The 15,128-nt window shown below is 39.2% G+C and overlaps 1 protein-coding gene across 11 annotated transcripts in view; it reads right to left on the bottom strand.

Moving 5' to 3' along the window:
* Positions 1-15,128, bottom strand: part of ZNF536 (zinc finger protein 536) — a 482,695-nt gene that overhangs the window by 41,369 nt on the left and 426,198 nt on the right. The window contains exon 11 of one of the 11 annotated variants that reach the window (XM_039327472.1): positions 14,778-14,826. The exons of the other annotated variants lie outside the window; for them this stretch is intronic. The gene's annotated coding sequence lies outside the window, so the exon portion shown is untranslated. Of the gene's footprint in view, positions 1-14,777; positions 14,827-15,128 lie in introns of those variants that run through there. 11 annotated transcript variants of the gene reach the window in all.

Genomic DNA, 15,128 nt, shown 5'->3' with positions numbered 1-15,128 from the left:
TGGAGTAAATGACCTCCAAGGTCCCTTCCAACTTTACTATTATTGTTGTTGTTGTTGTTGTTGTTGTTGTTGTTGTTGTTGTTATTATTATTATTATTATTATTATTATTATTATTATTATTATTATTATATAGTGGGCTGAAATTAACCTTACCTTGTTGCTACTGAAGTGTGAAGCATCACTGCTGAGGACAAAATGATGCCTTCAGTGAGAAAAGAACCAGCCCCACAATATTATGCTGTCCATCATCTACAAATGAGAAGAGAATTTTTGAAATTCTTGTATGTTACGGCTTTGAGGGCTGGGCTATGGGAAAAGGAAGTGAGGGTCCTTGGTGCTCCCTGAGTTTGGTGGTTTTCTTGCAGATGTTTCACTACCCAAACTAGATAACATTATCAGTGCTAGGCTGTACTAGGTGGAGAAAGTGAGTCCAACTTTCCAGAAAGGGAATTTTCAAGGATTTATCACCAATCAGGAGCCTGGTGGGTTTGCCTTGTTTTACACCAGAAGTCTCCAAACTTAGCAACTTTAAGACTCCCAAAGTTCCTTGACCAGCCAAGCAGGCTGGGGAATTCTGGGAGTTAAAGTCCACCAGTATTAAAGTTGTCATGTTTGGTGACTCCTGTTCTACACCATTGGCAGATTGTCTCTGGTTTGGTGTACACCCATGAGAAGGTGTTCAGAGCTAGTGGTTGAGACTTAATTGAGTCAAATATTGAACAGTTGAACAGGTCCTATCCACTGCTTCTTCTGGAAATAGGCTGTTTGAGTCTTCTAAGTGTCAGACTATTGGGAAGGAAAGAGAATGCTGTCTAAAAAGACTTCCTGCATAAAGGGAATCTTCCAGCAAGATTTACACCAAGGTCCAAAGACAAAAGCTTCTAAAGCAGGGGTTCTCAACCTTGGCAACTTTAAGACTTGTGGACTTCAACTCCCAGAATTCCTCAGCCAGCAAAGCTGGCTGAGGAATTCTGAGAGTTGAAGTCCACAAGTCTTAAAGTTGCCAAGGTTGAGAACCCCTGTAAAGTGTGAGAAAGGCCAGGATCCTTCAGTGTGAACCTTTGGGAGAAATCCTTTTATCTCCATAGGTTTGCACGTTCCCTAGATGAAACTGTTAAAAGTAACCCACTCACTCCCCTAACAAAATGGTTATTTTTTTTTTTCTAATGGGAAACAGAAAGGATGGAACAATTGATTGATCCATATAATCAATAGGACTCAGGCTTTTTTTTTTTCTTTTTTGCTTAAAAGATTTGTACGGTCATCCGTCTTAAACACCACTCTGGATAGCTCACAACAATAAAACCAATCACTATAAAAATCATAAACCAAAAGATAAAAACAAACAAACAAACAAACTCGGAACTTCAATCACCCCTTTGGGATGCCCAACAAGTAGCTCCAGCATATGGTCATTCTATCCCAGCATCTAGATAACTATCCAGGTCTTGATGGCCTTCTGAAAGGCTAAAAAGGTTGGGCTCTGCCAAATCACCGGGAGAAGGGAGTTCCATAAGGTAGGGGCAGCCACAGGAAAGGGATGTGTTCAAGATCCCATTAGATGGCAGGAGCCAAGGTGGTGCAGTGGTTAGAATGCCGTATTGCTGGCAAACTCTGCCCACAGTCCAGAGTTCGATCCTGACAGATTACTGATGATGATGATTATCATTATTCTGTTGCTTTGCCTGTACACTGAGAGCTTCTGCACCAGAGGCAAATTCCTTGTGTGTCTAATCACACTTGACCAAATAAAGTATTCAGTTCAATTCAGTTCAATTCAATTCAGTTCAGTTCAATTCAATGAACTAAATCCATCGGGACATATTTAGACTTTTCTTTAGGAATTTCCCCAGGGCTGTACCTTTTTACCATGACTCTTAAAGATTTGGGCAATGCATTAGGGCTCTGTTATGCCAGGACAGAGCAGGAGAGATATTAAAAGCCTATGTCTTTGCAGTCCCAAAGAGTTTGCACACAGAGACAAGCTTTGGACAAGGCTAAAACTACCATCCAACATTCCAATTTAATGGGACCGACATGCTTGTAGAAGAGCAATTCTGGACCTTTGGTCAGTAGGACAGCTTTTATGATCCTTGCTTGGAGAAGAAGAAGTCCACCCCTCATGATTTAATATTCAGTTTATGAATTTTAATAACTGCAATTACTTATCGCCCCATCTATCAACTTACTACATTTGCAGCTGTTGATGCTTTTAAAGCAGCCTCATCATAGATTCAAAAAGCCTAACGCACACAAAAAATTGGCAGACAAAAAAAAAGAAGAGAACCATATGCTTATTTGACCTAGGATTACATAAACCTGTTATTCAACATAGAGAGAGGGATTACAGCATTACTTTTTACTAAGTTGCTTTTCATATGGAAATTTCTTTTCACAGCCAAGAGCTGCATTTAATGGCATCAACAGGAGGGAAGGAGGGAAAAAAAATAATCTCTATTTTTAGCTCTCTGATCATGGACATATAGATTTTTTTTATAATGTCTGCAAGCATGCATTAATGTTAATTTCACAATTCTCCTTTGTATTTTGTTAATGTCACAATCTGCCGTAAAACCTTGCCAAGTTTCTTAACTGTCATGTTAATTCTGAGACCTATTCTGCGCTCTTTGACATTTCAGGACAGAACATGGCAGTAAAAATAGATTAAAAACAGCTTATAAGTATTATAAAATCGGGAACTTTGCAGATGGCGAAATTAGATCTGCTCAGTTGAAACCCAGCAATTCAAAGCACTTTAAAAAAAAAGTGTGTGTATTCATTTGGAAGATAAAGCCTTTTTGTCACAATAGCCTGCTGCTTACTAAATGGAGAAAGGGAAATGAACACACACACACACACACAGCAAAAACGTAAGAAAGTTATTTTCTTTTAAGCATGGCTCTGAATGTATACACTATATCTGTGTCAGTATTGAGTTTCAAACAGTTTTGGTACTGTATAAATAAGGGTATAATAACAGCAAGACTCCTGCTCGGTTCAAAGTTCACACAAATTATTTCACACAAGGGATTCCTTTGGAGGGTTCCCCCCCCCCACCTTCTGCATCCAAAGAAATACATGAATGTTCTTTAGATATTAAATAACAATGTCACACGGTAAGAAATTTTGCTGGATTTGGACAGGAAACGAGACTTTGTTTTTGCAAAAAGAATGTTATTTTCTCTCTCTCTCTCTCTCTCTCTCTCTCTCTCTTTGCTGGTAACATGCGATCTGTTTCAAAGACACAGGTTTGCTTTTTCTGCTTTTATTGATTTCAGGAATCAGGAAGTTGAAAAGGAAGTCCAAACTTTGAGAGTGAAATATTCTTTTTAGGAATTTGTATCATACGGAAAGGGGAGGAAGGTTCCCCCCCCCTTTTTTTTTCATCGCCTTTAAGGGGCTCTTATTATTTCCATCATCCTTCTGGAGTTGTTGATGAATAGCCTCGTCCTTTGCCAAACTCCACCCATTCTCTTTTTTTTCCAAAGATTTTTCTCGTTATTTACTCAGCCTTTTTTCCCACAGCCTAGACAGCTGTCAAAGAGGGCTTAAAGAAAACACTGTATTAACATGAAAGGGGGAGAGGGAGGAGACAGAGAGAGAGAGAGAGAGAGAGAGAGAAGCATTCCATTCCAAATTGATCTCCTAATACTTAATGTTGAAATGATAATTGGTGGAGCCTGTATTGAAAAAAAAATCAAATAAAATCAAATGATATCAAAGCAAGAGGGAAACAAAACGGCTCATTTTCTCTCTTTCTCTCTCTCTCTCTCTCTCTCTCTCTCTCCATCCCTGCAAAGCATAATCTTAGTTGGGGCATTCAGAGAAACCCAACAGAAACATTAAAAAAGAAAAAAAAATAGAAGAAGAAGAATTGGAAGGGGAAAAAAAACAGCCTCCTCCTCCTGTTCTCCCCCTCCATCCTCTCTGCTAGAGATTGCTGTCCACAATTCTTTTCAACTGACATAATCCAGATTGATTTGTTCAGCAGATAAAATTCTGGCTATTTTGCCCTTTGCAGGAGCAACATAATATCACTCTGTATTCAGGAACATTGTCACATAATGGGATCGGAATGCGCAAAAATGACGGTTCTTAGGTTACGGAGACATCATCGAAGCAAGCTGAGCCTTAATGTGAAAAATCATTACGCACAGATTACTGGATTTGTCTGCATTCTTGCAAGCCTGGGATCGCTTGTTCCGAAAGGATAGCAAAGACACCCCACCGTTCCACTCTTTTACACAATCACCACCAAACTGGGTTCACGAATAACTTGATTACAGTTAGAGGTTTAAAGGGGAATGAGGGAGAGAGAGAAGGGGAAGAGGAAGTGGGGTTGACAACAAAAGAATAGACAGTTTATTCCTACCAAGGCTAACTGTTAAAGACCAGGGGATGTTGAACATGATCATGCCAAACATAGCGTTAATTGCCATTTTCTTTTCTTGGCGGTTCCCTGCTATATCAAACAGATCTAGAGTTTTATAAATAAGACATTGTTGTTGTTGTTGTTGTTATTATTGTTGTTATTAAACATTATTTAGTTTTTATTAGCATTTATTTGTAGTATAAATCAGGGCTTTTCAACCAGTGTATGGGTACCACCTGTGGTACATTGGCACCTGGCAGGTGGTATGCGACCATCCTAGAAAAGTGGTAGTGGGGGAGGGGAGTGAACTGAACCGGTGGCAGCACCGCACAAGCCTGAGCGAGAGACAGCTGGAGTTGCAGGGCTGTCAGGGCTCAGCAGAAGCGCCAGGATCAGTGCCGCTTTCCAGCTGATTGGCGCTTCTTGGGAGCTGTCAAGGCTCAGTGGAAGCGTCAGGATCAGCACCAGGCTTCAGCTGGAGCTCAGCGCTGATCCTGGCGCTTCTGCTGAGCCCTGAAGAAGCACCAATCAGCTGGAACGTTGCCTTATCTCCAGGGTCTTGTGATTTACATTCAGATGTGTGGCAACTGATTCATATTTATGACGGTCACAGTATCCCAGGGTCATGTGAAGTGACCAAAACCTGCTGCAACCACCTAGCAGACGGGGGGAATAAAAACCAAACACCCCCCACCCCACCCCTGCTGCCAATCCTCAACAGAAATGCTCACAACAATGAAAACCTCAGACAGGAGGAAGAGCGCCACTGGGTGGGCAGGCAAGTGTCTTGCTCGGCTGTGACTTAGGAGGCACTTTTTTCAGTGCCATTGTAACTTTGAACAGTTACTAAGCGAACTGTTGTAAGAGGACTACCTGTACTTCATCACTTTTTTCCTTCTTTTTTTTTTTTTTTGGTCATCAAGTTTTTGACACCTTGCTAAGCAACTGGTGGTACTTGGATGCTGCCATATCCTAAAAGTGGTACAATGGGTGAAAAGGTTGAAAAGCCCTGGTCTAAATCACAAATGGAAATAAAGATCAGAAAGGAAAAGGTAAAGAACCAAGTGAAGGCACTAACCAGATGCCATTCACATGTCATGCCAGTTCAGTGCCTGCTGTTAACCATGGTCTGCTGAACAAGCTATTCTTGCCTGAAAGAAATTAAATCCTAAACCATGCCTCTTTGAAGTGGGTGAGGTTATGGAAATATAGCAAATGCATAAATAAATAATTAATCTAGAGCTGAGATTGCTGACCAAGAAGCAAAAGTTGAGGAGTTTTAGAAGGCTCTGACTTGTGTTGATTATTAGTTTGATTTGATCAGCTATCCCAAAGACATGACTTTGCTCAGCTAGCGTTTTGCCCAAGAAATTAGAAAAAACTGCACTGCAGATCTGAATGTTATTGTACTTTCAGAAATTGATGTGGGGGATACAAAACCCATAAGTGACTTTTGCTCAACTCCGGCTTAGCATAATATGTAAATTCAACCAGTATTTGAATTGCATAAACTCTTGATTTGATCAGGGGTCAGAACTGTTTCTGCCTTCATTTTCCAACAAACCACTGCACTTCAGCAGTGCAAAATAAGAGTGATCGTAACGCACTGGAAATTTGTTTGGAATCTATTTATTTTGGTTTCCTAGGATTCCAGGCAATCACAGCCAGCCAGAATAAAATAAAATGTGATTGTACCTGCACTACTGGGATTCTTTTGCACATGTTAGGAACTTGACTATCCAAAACCAACTTGGATTATTAAGAAATCAAACTCCTAAACTGTGAGCTATCTTTTGGTTAGCCTGCTGTCTTTTCATTTGGAACAGATAGGGAAGAATAGAAAAATGAAAGGGCAGAGGATGAGGTGACTCGTGTCGGCACCCCTTCCCATGTCTAATTAATCAGAATAGAGCTGGAACAGACCTTGGAGGTCATCTAGTCCAACCCCCTGCTCAAACAGGAAACCCTATACCATTTCAGACAAGTGACTGTCCAGTCTCTTCTTAAAAACCTCCAGTGATGAAGCACCCACAATGTCTGAAGTTGCACTGGTTAATTGTTCTATCAGGAATTTTCTCCTTCATTCCAGGTTGTTTCCCTCCAGGATTAGTTTCCATCCATCATTCCTTGTTCTGCCCTCTCAATTTGGGGAATAGATTGACCCCATCTTCTTTGTGGCAGCCCCTCAAATACCAGAATACTGCTATTCTAGATTTACAGTTTTTGAAGAGGGACATTCATTCTCTTTTTGGCTTAAATCTGCAAACACTTGAGAGAGGCCAGACCTGGCATTATGGCACAAGAATCATGAATGTTGAGTCCCTACAACCTTGTTCAGCCCATCCCTGGAATCCATGCTTTTCAGAGCTTTTCCAATTCACAGAAAAACTGTGAGTGGAACAAAGGACAATTGAAGCAAATTTTTAGAAAAGGCACTTGAGTCACCCTGAATGCGAAACTCGCATCTGGGGCAATTCCACACAATGGAAATAAAGAAAACAAACTCTAATTGGCCAGGCGAGGATGGAGGGGGCGAATCAGCTCTTATTTGATTGGTGCGTCAGATTACAAGATGTGTTGATTGATACTGATGAATATAAAACTTTCCCAAGTTCATTGAACAATCAAATCTTCCTTCCTTCCTTCCTTTCTTTTTTTTAATGTGATTGCTATCTTATAATTAAGCATTAAGAAATTAGTGCAACGACTTATCATCACAAATCAGGTATACTCTGAGGTACACAGGGGAAGCTGAAAGAGAAATGGATATTAAAAAGAAAAACAAAATAAAAACTCACATACACAAACAAAAAGCCCAACTCAGCAAGTGATTTTACTCTATTAGGTTACCTTCAAAAAGTTTAGTAATCTCAAGAAAAAGGAAACAATAACTGCAACGGCAACAAAGTGACCAAAATTATGATAAATAACACAATCTACTTATATTTCATAAACATACTAGAGATATCTAGAAATGTGAACTATACAAAAGGTCATAGGATCAACTTTTGCGACTTTCCGACAAGCACAACCAATGGGGAATCCAGACTCAGTTAACAACCCTGTTATTAACTTCACAAATTGCAGTGATTCACTTAACAATTGTGGCAAGCAAGATTGTAAAATGGTGCAAAACTCGTTGAACAACTGCTTCGCTTAGCAGCAGAAATTTTAAGCTCAGTTGGGGTCGTAAGTTGAGGACTGCCTATATACACAAGTCAAAAGGATGTTGCTTGATTGTGGTTTTTCATCTTGTAAGATAGCCGATACATTTATTTTTTACATCGCTTCTCTACTTTTGCCACAGGCCGTAAATGTTAAGTCTCCTAGCAAAATGACAGGAGCTGATATCCGACGACAAAGCCACCTCACATCAAAGTGTTGCACACTGGCATTAAAGATGCATCATCACACCACTGCTTAGACAGAAGTGTCATCTTCTAAAGCTCAAGAGATGGCACTGCAGACATGCTAACCTGAGTGTGCCAGATGTACACTTAAAAATATTGACAGTCAACAATTCTGCAGAGATCAGGAGCAAAGGGATGTTGAGGATTGCACAAAGACGCTTCATTCTGTATCAAAGACTGAGGCGAGGAATTCAAGATGGCATAATGAAAACGAAGGTAAGTAATTCATCAAACATTCCTCCTTGGCTTATGAAAGAATAAGAACTGACGTGTTGCAGACGGAGGTCAACAGCCCCAAACAACACTTTCTGACACTAGACTGTCCTTATGAAAAATTTGTGGTACAATATGCATTTTTATTTGAACTATAGTATTTTACAGAAAGCTGGTTTTGTCTAGTGTTGAAGGTACTAGACTACAAACCAGGAGACTGTGAGTTCTAGTTCCTGCTTTAGGCATAAACCCAACTGAGTGACCTTGGGCCCATATCTCTCTCTCTCTCTCTCTCTCCCCCTCCCTCCCTCCCTCCCTCCCTCCCTCTCTCTCTCTCTCCTTCCCTCCTTCCCTCCATTCCTCCCTTTCTCCCTCTTTCCTCTCTTGTCCCTCCCTCCCTCCCCCCTCTCTTTCTTTCTTTCTTTCTTTCTTTCTTTCTTTCTTTCTTTCTTTCTTTCTTTCTTTCTTTCTTTCTTCTTTTTTTCCCCTACTCTACCTCACGTCTCTTCCCACAGCATTCAACATATGCCCTATATATTTTCTTCATTATATCCACCAAGCCATAGTTTCTGGACTAGAAGCTGGGAGATCATGAGTTCTAGTCCCACCTTAGGCACAAAGCCAGACAGATAATCTTTCTCAGCCCTAGAAAGGAAGCAGAGGTCAACCCCTTCCAAAATGTTGCCAAGAAAATTACAGGGACTAGTCTAGGCAATTGCCACGAGTCAACAATGATTCAAAGGGACACCACACAGTGTCTCCTAAGCTGAATTTTACAACAAAAGTGTAGCAATAGGGTCATAACTTCCCACACAGGCTGTAAAGGTTTTGTAGAAGAACACAAACACACACACACATACACACATACACACACACACACATAGGCGCACCCAAAAAGATGGTGGGTTGCATGAGAATAAATTAAAAAGAGCTCCTGCAAAATCAGAGTTAGCTCTACTTTTAAGGCACAGTTTAACTGAAGTCCCCTGTATATTTTAACAAGAGTTAAGTTGAATAACTAAATCCAGTCTGTCTTGAACAATTCCATGGAAATGTAATCTCATTATAACAGCCCCAACTCTCAGGCAGATGAAAATCCCTGCCTCTGATCTTGAGGCTGGAGGGAAAGTATTTATTTAACTTCCTAAAACGGCGGTATTCTCATTTGCTATACTATTGGATATAGTATATTTTTTTCAAAAGTGAATAAAGAAGTATCCGTTTGCATCAGACATATATACATCAATGGTTTCTGTCCACCCAGAGATAGGTTTGAACACTCCAGCTGTCTATCTCAGATAGTTCTTTCCATGCCACCATAATCCGTAAGATAGTGGGCAGTAAACAGCTCGCTTGTTATGCCAAACCACTGTACAAAATTGGCTACAGAAAACAACTTTAAGACAACTTCGCTTGAAAACCAGGACTTGAGCTGTAAGGGCATGCTTCTAATTTGTTTTAGTTGCCACTGATTGCAGGGCTTCTCATGGGCTATGCCAGTGGTTCTTAACCTGGGCGATATTGCCCCCCAGGGGGCGATTTTGTTTTTCAGGGGGGCGATGGAACGAAAAGGGTTGACACGGGGACGAAGGACGAAAAGGGGGCAATATGGGGGCAATGGAGCGAGAGGTTTTTGGGACACTTTTGAGACTTTTTCGTACAGTGAATTGCTGTATATCTGTCATACAAAAACATCAGAACGCTCGCTATTAGTGGATTGAATTGTGTTTTTCTTTTCGGGCATTTCACTTTCTTGCAATTGAATTTTGTTTTCAGTGGTGATTACGTTTAAGTGTCTTGAATAAATAAGATAATCATGAAATACATGTATCACAAAGTTTGGGAATAAAGTGCCGGGCGGCACCAAAAATTTTCACACAGTTGAGATATGGGAAAAAGACTGGAAATAAACTATTTGCATCGATATGTCCTGATGACAATTTTAAAGAAAACAAAAAAAAAGTGTTTGCATAAATTGAAGAATTATTTCTTATGTTGTGATTGAGAGGTTATGTTGGGGCAGGGGGGCGATGACAACTTCCTCATTGGCTCAAGGGGGCGATTTGTTCAAAAAGGTTAAGAACCACTGGGCTATGCTATGAGGCCAAGATCTGGGGGTCACCAGAGGATGGGGCGTGGGGAAGGCTGGGTAATTTTGAAGGGATTCAAAGTGCAACATTAAAGCTTGCAGAAAGTAGGAAAAATAGGCCTGATTGATCGAAGTTCAATGGGTATATTTCAGGAGTGAAATATTTCAGGAGTGGTGATTTAAGCTTTTGCAACGCTTGAGATATTAACTGATAGAGAAGAGAATATTTGTAGCTCAGGGTTCAACCGTGGGGTCCTTGGTGTTCTCTGAGCTTGGATGTTTTCTTGCAGACATTTAATTACCCAACTAGTCTCTTGATTGGGGTACTATTTGCTTCTTGATTGTCAGTCTAGTGCAGTGATTCTCAACCTTTTTAATGCCGCGACCCCCCAACCGGTCATAAGTCGAGGACTACTCAACCGGTCATAAGTCAAGGACTACTCAACGGGTGCAGCACCGTTTGCAGAATGGGACTTTTGGCAGGCTCAGCAGGGCAGAGACAGCCTGGACAATTCCTATTGGCTTTTGAAAGCCAATAGAATTAGTCTCTATTCAAGAGAATCTAGTCTATTGGCTTTCAAAAGCCAATAGAATAAAAGGGAGTAGCACAGCTAAGGAAAAGGGGAAAAAATGGCGGACTGCATTGTTTGGCGACCCCCGTGAAATGGTCATTCGACCCCAAATGGGGTCCCGACCCACAGGTTGAGAACCACTGGTCTAGTGTTAATCTTGGTGTTAAGATATTAAGATATTAATATCTTATACAACATCTAGAGCCCATGGAATAAAGCAGATTGTAACTTTTACAGTGACATGGTTAGGTGACCCCACAATCTTCCTGAATTATGAGAATAAATGAGGGCCACAAAATGAGTGTTGGGGTGACTGAAGGAGCCAAAGAAAGTCTTACAATATTCAACTTCAAAAGATCTCTTTGCTTGTAGAAGATTTAGTTGACACTCCACTCCACAAGGAGCTGTTCTAATTCATTGGAATTACTTAATGGCTACACATAAAAGCTAATCCAGAAAAAGTCACACTTTCTTATTCTTTTCTTATTCTTACATTTTGTGTAGAAACTGAATATTGCATATAGATGCCTTTTTATCTTACCTATTTTGTTATTACCATGGACATTTTATGGAGTTGTATTGATGGCTGTCATAAACTGCCAAGAACTGTCTACTTGATTGTGGAGGATATAAATCCAATTAATTAATTAAACAAGCAAACTCAAATTAGCTACATTTAATAAAAAGCTTATATATTTTCTCACAGACATCTGTGACACACCCTGCACCCTTTAGTCACAGTGTATTTGTCAACCAGGAAAAGCAAAATCCTACTTCAGTGCATTACAGTGGTATAATTCAACCTGAAATAACCTTTCTAATTTTCATTGCAAAGATGCTACTATAATCCACCAAAAACAAGAAGTATGAAATAAAGTAGTTACAGGTAGGCTTTGACTTACAACCATGTTTGAAGTTACAATGGCACTGAAAAAAGAAACTTATGACCAGTCCTCACACTTATGACGATTGCAGTATCCCCAAGGTCATATGATTAGAATTCAGGCGGTTGACAACAGCATGTATTTACAATGGTTGCAGGTCCCAGGATCGTGTGATCATCATTTGTCAGCTGGCTTCTGACAAGCTAAGTCGATAAGGCACCTGGATTAGTTTAACAACCACATGATCCACTTAAAAACTGTAGTGATCACTTAACAACTGTGGCTAGGAAAGTTGTAATCATTCACTTAACTAATTTATTTATTATTTTATGCTAGAATTTTTAACTGGATATTCCTCAAGTGTTTTTAAGTAGCTCTGGTCTTTGACTGTGTTAACATTGACTTGACTTGACTTGACTTAATTCATCCTTTGCAATCTTTTTTTTCCCCTGATCAGTTTTCACTGGACCCTCCAATAAATTACAGGACCATTTAGGTAAATTAGAAATTGCATGTGATGAACAAATGAAAAATACTTAAGGGAACAAACTGATTATAAATATTTCATTTCTTTTGTCTACTTGAGTTTTGTGCAAAATGTAGTGGTGCAAACACACACACAGAGAGACACTCTTCTATACATACACCATTTATTAGTGTCACCCTAATCATAAATACAATGATCCTTGAACACTCTGTTGCAAAAACCAATAAACTAGGCCTCAGCGGAGATTCCAAAATTGTTTAACTTTTCTCTAGAAGAAATATTAAAATACTATTATCACATCAATGAAAGGGAAAGACAAGAAGATAATAAAGTTATGTTAAACCTCCCTGCATGTGCTCATGTGTGAAACAGTTATGTCTGGTCACATAATTGCAATGGTTCTGAGAAATATTTCATATTTTATAATGAACATTAAAAGAGTTTGTGGATCATTACTTTATATGAGTTCCAAAGTTATTACATAAAACCCAACAGAAATAATGATAAATCATTGAATCCTTCAGTCTAGCCTTGGTAAACATAACAAGAAAGCTGAACTATCAGAGTTGGCAGACAAATTTAAGTAAGTCATATTTCTAGGCGAGAGGAACAAAATGGAAGCATATAGACATGGGAGACATTTTTTGTCTTTCCTGTGACATTTGAATTTGAAATTAATTTGGAGCTAATTTCCTTCTATCAAATACGCTACAGACTAACCATTAATAGAGTAGCCAAGAAAGCCTGGGAAAAGTTATTCAAATCCCGTGATGTGTCTATACCTATAAAAATCAGAATCGTGCAGATCTTGATATTTTCCGTGACACTCTACAGAAGCAAAAGTTGGACTTTAAAGAAGCAGAATAGTAAAAGTGGTGATGCCTTTGAACATTGGAGTAGGAGAAGACTCTTGAGAATATCATGGATGGCCATGAAAACAGATGGATCCCCAAAAGGCAACTGGACTTTCTTAGTGTTTTCTTTGAAAACATTTCAGTTCTCATCCAGGAAGCTTCTTCACTTCTAAATTAGAACTGAAGAATCTTCTTGAACAGGAAGCAAAACATTTCCAGACCTAGGGCTCTGGAAATGGCTTGAAAGCTGGGAAAGGTGGAAGAGAAGAAAAGAGAAGAGAAGAGAAGAGATGAATGGTTAGCAGCAGTGCTTTTTTTCTATAAAAAAAAAAGTGCCGGAACTCACACACATCATACAACCCGCCTTGCCTACCCTACAAGGTTCCATCCAAAAAAGGTGCCGGAACTCCGTTCTGGGCGTTCTATGACAAAAAAAAGCCCTGGTTAGCAGTAAGGTGGAGGACTCAGTTACAGAGACCTGAAAGTCCAGGTTATGGGTAAATTGTCATCTGGAATTCTTCTGGAGAACATCAACTTGAAGAATCTTGCTTAGAGCCATCTTTCCTAAATAAAGACTATGTCAGGGAATGTAGATCTTCCCATATTTGAGTTTAATTTGTGGCAAGTGGTCCACAGTGCCTTTTTCCGTTCCTTCCCTCAATATTTAAAACGTTTATCAAAACATTGGCAGAAAAGGATAAGCAGTGCAATCATTCAATATAAGAAAATAGTTCAGGTTAAATTATTTCATTATATGACTAGCTAACATCCTCCATGCTGGTGTGGTTTAATATCAGGCAAACAATCAAAGAACTACAAAGGAGAAAATCACACACACACCCAACACAGTAGCATAAGCTACTGTATAGAAACGGGGAGCAATCTTCACACTCATCAGCAAAAAGCATTGGATTGAAATTTTGAAAGAAAAAAAACAGTGTACTAACAAAAATTATGAGCTTGACACAATTAATATGGATTTTTTTTGTCTTCCTATTATAGTTAGCAGGCAGCGTTTTAATGAATAAATGATAGTTTGTGTCAGAGATAAATGGAATTCTAGACGTGTTCCATGAAAATTGTAGTTTGTTCCTCACACTATGAGCCCATTGCATTTTGTGTAAAAAAAGCTTCACAAAGGATTATTGCTTTCTTTTTTGTAAGAGAAATCAAACTAAAAATTCTACTTCCCCAAAAAGAAATTGGATAAAATATTGGAATATATAGTTCTAAATATTTATAATAGCCAATAATCAGTGGACATTCCTAATACAAAAACCATATGGGTTGAGAAGTTTTATATAACAATTATCTATTTAAGATTTTTAGGAAGGAGTCAGATTTTATGTTGTTATTCCACTATTATACTATGGTTTAAAAAAGTAGATGTATGATAATAATAATAATAACAACAACAACAACAGTAGCAGCAACAAAAGTAGTAGTAATCATAACATCAGCTGGAACAGCTTGCTGCCTTCTACAGAATAAGTAATAAAAGCTGAAGTTGAAAGATTTTTAATTGTAGTAGGAAAAGGAGAAGAGATGGAATGAAGGAGAAAGAGATGGAAGAGAAGAAGAAAGAAGGAAGGAGGAGGAGATGGAGTCACGGAGAAAGAGAAGGAGGAGGAGAAGATGAATGAAGAAAAGGGAGGAGGAGGAGGAAGTAGAGAGATGGAGTCAGGGAGAAATAGAAGAAGGAGAAGGAAAATGGAGGAGAAAGAGGAGAAAGGAAGAAGGAGTCAGAGAGAAGGAGAATGACTCCAGAGAATGTCAAAGTTGAGGATTTGCCAAGGACCAAACACCAGCAGAGGGCCTACAATTCCAAAAATGATTCCACTTCCCTTATACATTATCCATAATAAAATCGGTTTCTATATCCCAGTTTCCACATTGTGCCTTCCTTCTGTGGTAGAATATTTTTCTGGCTTCAGAAAAGTTTTCCTAAATTAAAAAAAAAAGTCACATTCAGGAGGAGGAGGAAGATAGATAAAATCTATCACACAAGGAATAGTTGCACATAAACTTCTCATTCTTGCATTTACTCATCACATAATCTTTTCTCAAAATTTCTGCGAGACAAAGTATGGAAGAATTCATACTTTCTTTCAGAAATAAGCCAGATCAAGCCTTTTCTCATGAGCTGAGGAATGTACACTTTCTATTCTGCACCTCTGTATCACACAGAAGAACCAAGTCCCACATTTTTCCTTCTGGTGGCCAAGTCGTCTTGATATTATTTTAGC

The sequence above is a fragment of the Crotalus tigris genome, unplaced genomic scaffold (assembly GCF_016545835.1).
Source record: "Crotalus tigris isolate CLP2741 ecotype Arizona unplaced genomic scaffold, ASM1654583v1 scf7180000024362.2655971311:6658466, whole genome shotgun sequence".
NCBI lineage: Eukaryota > Metazoa > Chordata > Lepidosauria > Squamata > Viperidae > Crotalus > Crotalus tigris.
The sequence above is the reverse complement of the archived record's forward strand: the minus strand, read 5'-3'. Positions and strand labels throughout refer to the sequence as shown.